This window comes from Petaurus breviceps, unplaced genomic scaffold, assembly GCF_028583685.1.
Source record: "Petaurus breviceps papuanus isolate PSGF00001 unplaced genomic scaffold, PetGlider_PUasm1.0 90579, whole genome shotgun sequence".
Taxonomy (NCBI): Eukaryota; Metazoa; Chordata; class Mammalia; order Diprotodontia; family Petauridae; genus Petaurus; species Petaurus breviceps.
This window is the reverse complement of record NW_027187278.1, coordinates 3,787,276-3,793,774: the sequence shown is the minus strand read 5'-3', so window position 1 is coordinate 3,793,774 and position 6,499 is coordinate 3,787,276. Positions and strand designations below refer to the sequence as shown.

At 36.3% G+C, this 6,499-nt stretch overlaps 1 pseudogene; it reads left to right on the top strand.

The window, feature by feature from the left end:
* The first annotated feature begins 627 nt into the window (after positions 1-627).
* On the top strand, positions 628-1,359 carry LOC138142454 (ubiquitin carboxyl-terminal hydrolase 16 pseudogene; annotated as a pseudogene).
* The last annotated feature ends 5,140 nt before the right edge of the window (positions 1,360-6,499 follow it).

The window sequence follows — 6,499 nt, the reverse complement described above, 5'->3', positions numbered from 1 at the left end:
GAAGGGATGATAGAAGGGAAGGCAGATTGGAGGAGAGGGTAGTTAGAAGCAAACTTTTTTAAAAAGGGACAGGGTCAAAGTAGAAAATAGAAAAAGTTAGTCTTTCACAATATAACTATTATGGAAATGTTTTGTGTAATTACGTGTGTACAACTTATAATGAATTGCTTATCTTCCCAGTAAGGGTGGGTGACAAGGGAGGAAGGGAATGAATCTGGAAATCAACATTTTAAAAACAAATGTTTAATTTTTTTTTACATGCAATTGGGAAATAAGATATACAGGCACTGGGATATAGGAATCCATCTTGCTCTACTAGAAAGTTAGGGGAGGGATGGGGGCGGATATAAAAGAGAACAGATTGGGGGAAGGTGTATTCCATGGGCTCACTATCTTGGCATGGGGGTAGTGGAAAGATGGGGAGAAAATTTGTAACTCAAAATCTTGTGAAAATGAATGTTAGAAACTAAAAATAAAGAAATTGGAAAGATTTTAAAAATCCAAATTATACAAAAGAGGAAGATTTTTAAATAAATGTAAATGATGCACATGCACTCTGTTTCTTTTCCCATTGACTATGCTAATAAGTTAAATATCTCAAGCGTGATGAAGAAGAGTGATTTTTAAAATCTGAAGTTGGATGGACTTCTTCAAACTGATGAAATAAATGTAGGGATTTTAAATGAACCTTATCCTGTTGTGACTAAGAGCTACAAAATTTTAGATGAAGTTTAAGAAACTGCTTTTTGTACCTTAGCAAACAGCGAAGCTATGAATATTGATGAATGTTCAATCTATCATTGTTTATATCAATTTACTAGTAATGAGAAGCTCCAACGATCAAACAAAGTATTTTGTGATGTTTGTCATTGAGGTAGCATAATGGACCAAAGACAGATTTTTAAGGTGAAAATAATCATGTTTACACCAATGCCAAACAGCAAAGCTTGGTTTTTTGGCTCCTCCAATTCTAACTCTTTATTTGAGATTTCAACAGGCTGATCTTAATCTGTGCAAAGTTAACAAGGACATAAAATTCCAGATGTGATAAATCTGGCTCTTTTTTTGTACTTAAAGTGTAAGAACATTGCTGAAGGAGACAAACAAAAACATTGTATTCTTTATACCGATTTATTGAACTATGATGTGGGGGCATTATTCTGCCTATGTGAAGACAAGAATGTCAAATAGTTATCTTTATATTGTTGTTCTTGATGGAAATAGTACACAAAAATTAAAAAATGAGTCAACAAAGAAGTGGTTTCATAAGACTGATTTCATAAGACTGATACACATGTACAAGCTATGCCTGCTACTAAGGTTCTAAATTCACATGCTTACCTCCTGTATTATGAGTGAATTAATTAATCAGAAAAAGAATTCCTCCCTAAATGCTTGTTTTGTTTTTAATTCCAAAAATATGCAACAAAAGACAACTTGAATCATGTTCACATAAATTTGAATATTCCAGAAAAGTTCATGTGTCCTAGAATGCTGCAGGGAAAAATGCTAAACAGAATCAACAAGTGGCAAATCTTTTATATATATGTACGCGATTGAGAGGAAAAAGAAATAAAATAAAATAAAATAAAATTTGAACCATTATTTTTTCAAGAGATTTTAAAATGTCATTTAAATCAATATAATGGATTATTAATTAAATGCTTTGTTATTTGTCAGAATTTGAGAAATGTTTGAAGAAATACCATAAAATGTCCTAATTAACAGGAGACCTTTTGGTTACTTCTTGGGAGCTTCTTTATTTTTAAATTGAGGAGGCATAGTCCTTAAATGTTAAAATCCAGATACTATCCAAGATTTAAAAAGAATAAATACACAAATATGTATCTGTAATATATAATATGATGTGTATTTATGTAGTATATAATGCATGCATACATATACCTGTGCACTAACTTGAATTGCTTTTTAAGGATTGTGAAAAATACCTGTAAACTTGTATGATTCCGTAAAAAATAACAAAAGAAAAAATATTTTGTGATCCAACATATTGTCTTTTTTTTCCATCTTTGGACCTGGCTTCCAAATAACTCTCTTCCTGACATCCTCATTCCCTTTTCCCTAACTTTTAAATAATTTCCTCTTGCTACTACAGAATTTTAATTTCGGATTTTCTCACTGGTTATCCAGTACACATTTTATACTTGATGTATCCAAACAGAACTCTCTTTCTAAATCTTTACCACCTCTCCCCTATTACTGTAGAGGCTAACACCATCTTCCTAGTCCCTCAGGCTTATGACCTAGGAGTTAACCTGGATTCTTCACTATCTCTCACCTTCCAAATGCACATTGCTAACAAGGCCTGTCTGTTTCAGCTTTGCAACATTTCTTCAACACCTCTTCCTCTCCTCCAACATTACCACCACTCTAGAATAGGCCAACATCATCTAACATCTTGACTAACGTAGTATAGGCTGCTGGTGTGTCTGCCTGCTTCAAGTCTCTCCCCACTTTAATTCATTCTCCTTTCATTCATTAAAATGATTTTTCTAAAATGCAGATCTGATCATATCATAATGCCCCCCCCACAAACATATACACAGATTCAATAAACTCTAGTGCTTTCCTATTTTCACCAAGATCAAGTGAAAAATGCTCAGTTTGGGATTCACATTCCTTCCTAACCTAGACCCCCTCCTATCTTTCAATCCTTATACCTTACTCTCCAACATTTACTCTTTGATTCAGTGACACTCAAACTTCTGGATGTTCTGTGAATGACACACTGCATCTCTGGGCTCTAAGCATTTCCTCTGACTATTCCCTATTGATGAGAGATTCTTCATCCTCTACTTCAACTACTGACCTCCCTGTCTTCCTTAAAGTCCCAACTGAAATCCTATTTTCTACAGTAAGACTTTCCTAACCCTTCTTAATTCTAGCACTCTTTCTCTTTTAGTTATTTTCTATCCATCCTATATACAATTTGATATCATTGTTAGACATTTCATTGACATTTCCATTTGCTTGTTTCTATATTATTATTATATTGCTAGCTACTTGAAGACAGGGACTGCCTTTTGATCTTTTTATTTTACACAGTGCTTAGTCCATTGCCTCAATGTTCTCTATATTAAGCTATGTTCCTGCCTTTCTTAGCAATTTATACTAAAATAAAGTTATATTTTTCTATTTTATTTAGATATCAAAATGTTCATCTGTAATTTTAACAATATTTTGTGTCATTTAAGAATCAGTACAAATTGTCTCCTTTACTTCAAACTGCTTTTTCTGTCCCTTTAATCATTCAATTTCCCCATTTATTTTAAAGAGATAGTGTGCACAACATGCACATAATATATATTATATGCAAGGTGTTAACAGTTGTAGAATATTGCTAAGTCACTTGAATTGCATAAGATACATTTGCTGTTCCTTTGGTCTTATGTTTGCTGTATAAACTAGAAACCTGGGGTCAAAGTACAAGATTTTGTCAAATGACATATAAGACATTTTCAAGGGTGTTTTTTTTTAAATATTTTATCTGATAATTATCAAATAGCAAATAACAATGTGGTAGACTAATTTCTTGCCAAAGACCTTTTCAGCTTCAATTCTGTTCACTTAGAAGCAAAAATTCTTTCTTCATTGAAGGGCTGTTTTTTTCCTGCCCTTTAATAGATTCAGTAGAAAACTTCATTAGATTTCCTGCCCAAACTTAATTACTGGCAAGGGGTATGTGTCAGACCAAGTAGACAATGTGCTGGTGCAGCTTGACATCAATCCAAAATGGAGGTGACTTTGGATATCAGAGTTAAGCAACAGATTTTGCTGGGTGAAATCTGATGTCTTGTTCCATCTCGCTGCCTTTACCATTTTGTATGTTTGTGGAAGCAGTAGGTTTTGAAGCTGCTCCTTTGCTTTGCCAATGTTGAAATGACCAAAAGGTTTGGGCTGTCTTATAGAAAAAGATCAAGTACAGATCAATATTACAAGTGAGGTTATTGTAACTTAAAAGTTGCCCACTGAGAGTATATCATTGGATAATTGTGAAGATGTCATTAGATTTAAGTGGACTAAAAAAATACTTTAATTCAAGTATGAATGGATTATTCAGCATACTGATAGAATGTGTATTGTTTATAGTGATGCGTTCAAGGGAAGGGGAGAGAAGGGCATAACAGTAAAGGGTAAGACAGGAAAGGAAGTGAAAATAATTATTTATTGCCTGGATTACTAGTGATGAAAGTTTCTGTTATTTAGGTTAACTCCTGGACAATGACAAATAGTAGAGCCTATTTTGAAGCCAATTTTGTCTAACTTGGAAAGAGTTGCCAGAGTTTGTGTTCCATTGACATAGTCCTGAAAACCTAGGGTTGACTCTTCAATTTTATGAAAATTTAATAATGGACAGCTTGCTAGATTTGAAACCAGAAAGATGCTTCTAGTGCTCTTGGCAAATCATTTATACTTTCTGAACTTTGATTTCCTCATGTGCAAAAATGACATTTTAATAGCTTTAATACTTACCTGAAAGAGTTATTGTCAGACAAAACAGAAATAATGTACGTACTGAGTTTTGTAAACTTTAAATATTATAAAAATGTTGACTATCAACATTTAATGCAGAGAGCATAAAGTATTATACTTTTTTCAAGTGCTTTGAGAGTCACTGACTGCAATGACAAATGTTTATCCTTCCCTAAGTAGCTAACTTACTATTAAGGACTAATTTTGGTACTGGTTAGAAAAGAGTAAATTAATTCACAAAGCTATTTCCAATTCGACAGACATTGATTGAATATCTCCTCGATGCAAGGTACTATCCTCTATGCTGGAGTTTAAAGAATAAGTAAGTTTGACCTTGTACACAAGGGGTTTAGCCATGAGACATGTACACAAATACTGATTACTCAAGAGACATTTGATACTATAAATGAAGGATGCACTAATTTTTATAAGATTACTAAGAAGGGAAATCTCTCTCTTGTAATGGGAATGTAAATTTTAAAGATCTTCCCTGCCCCTAGGCTAAAGTGCACCTGGAGCCTGGGGTGGGAGGCTTGTTTTACAGTAGATACTTCTTGATTGGCCAGTGGGTCCAGAAGGTTGTTACATTCTCTGAGCCAGGAGAAGGCTATATAAGCCCTGATGTGTAGCTTTGTTTTGGGGCTCACTTTGAGAAGAGTTCTGTGATTTGATGAAACTCTGGGCTAGCCATTGTCCAGAGCCCCCCAGCTTTGAAACCCAGATGTTGTCTGGTATGGATATAATGGTTGGACAATTTGGAAATCTGTCTACTTGAACTGTTTCTGTCTTGATAATTCTGTCTGTATACTTTGAAGTTCGGGGTGCTGACCTTTTTCCCCTGAACTAGGTAAACGATACATATGTTTGACTGATTAAAGTAAGCTTGTTAACCCATTTTGAGTTGCTTTCCTTTAACGAAGCAGATCTAAGAACCTGTGGTGGCAGACACCCTGAGGACTCTTGGGGTGCTTGCTGCTACAAAATGGCGTCATGAACAGGATCTGCAGAGTAAAAGGAAAGTATGGGGGCTGGGATAATTGTTTGTTTCCCAGTTGTGGTAGCTGTGACTCTGTGGAGCCATGGAGCAGGAGAGAAGAATGGCCTGCATGTGGACTTCGCTGCGCTGAGAGCAGGAATAGTGAGCTGCTTGCATCGGGACCTGGGCAGAAGCCAGGAGCAGCTGCTGCCTGTGGGAGGAGAAGGAACCCAGGAGTTCGGAATTCAGCCACAGGAAAAGATAAGAACTGAGCAGCAAAGCAGGGGCACTGAATGTGTTTCCTTTCTGCATCCCACAGTCTGGGACCCAGGGGGAAAATAAACTTGTGACTATGGTGGGTGGGATGAAGTGCCTTGGATCCCCAGGGACCCTACCTTCTTGGTTTTGTTGCCCAGCCCCCTCTCTGTACTTGGAAGCAGTGGCTTGGAGCTGTGTGAAGGGAAGGACACCCCTCTCCCCTCAGCCCATGAGAACTTTATTTGCACTCTTGTTTTGAATTGAAGTGGTAATTCAATGTACTTTGTGTTTGTTTAAGGCCCAGTGGCAACTTTGGTAGCTTTAGTTCTGGATTTTGAAAATGTGACCTAAGAGATGCTTAGTGCTAATTCAAAAGTAAATTGTCTATGCTATGGGCATGAAAGATCTTGGGGCTGAATGTAATGGGAATATAAATTTTAAAGATCTCCCCCGCCCCTAGGCTAAAGTGCACCTGGAGCCTGGGGTGGGAGGCTTGTTTTTCAGTAGATATTTCTTGATTGGCCAGTGGGTCCAGAAGGTTATTTCATTCTCTGAGTCAGGAGAAGGCTATATAAGCCCTGATGTGTAGCTTTGTTTTGGGGCTCACTTTGAGAAGAGTTCTGTGATTTGATGAAACTCTAGGCTAGCCGTTGTCCAGAGCCCCCCGGCTTTGAAACCCAGATGTTGTTTGGTATGGATATAATGGTTGGACAGTTTGGAAATCTGTCTACTTGATCTGTTTCTGTCTTGATAATTCTGTCTGTATACTTT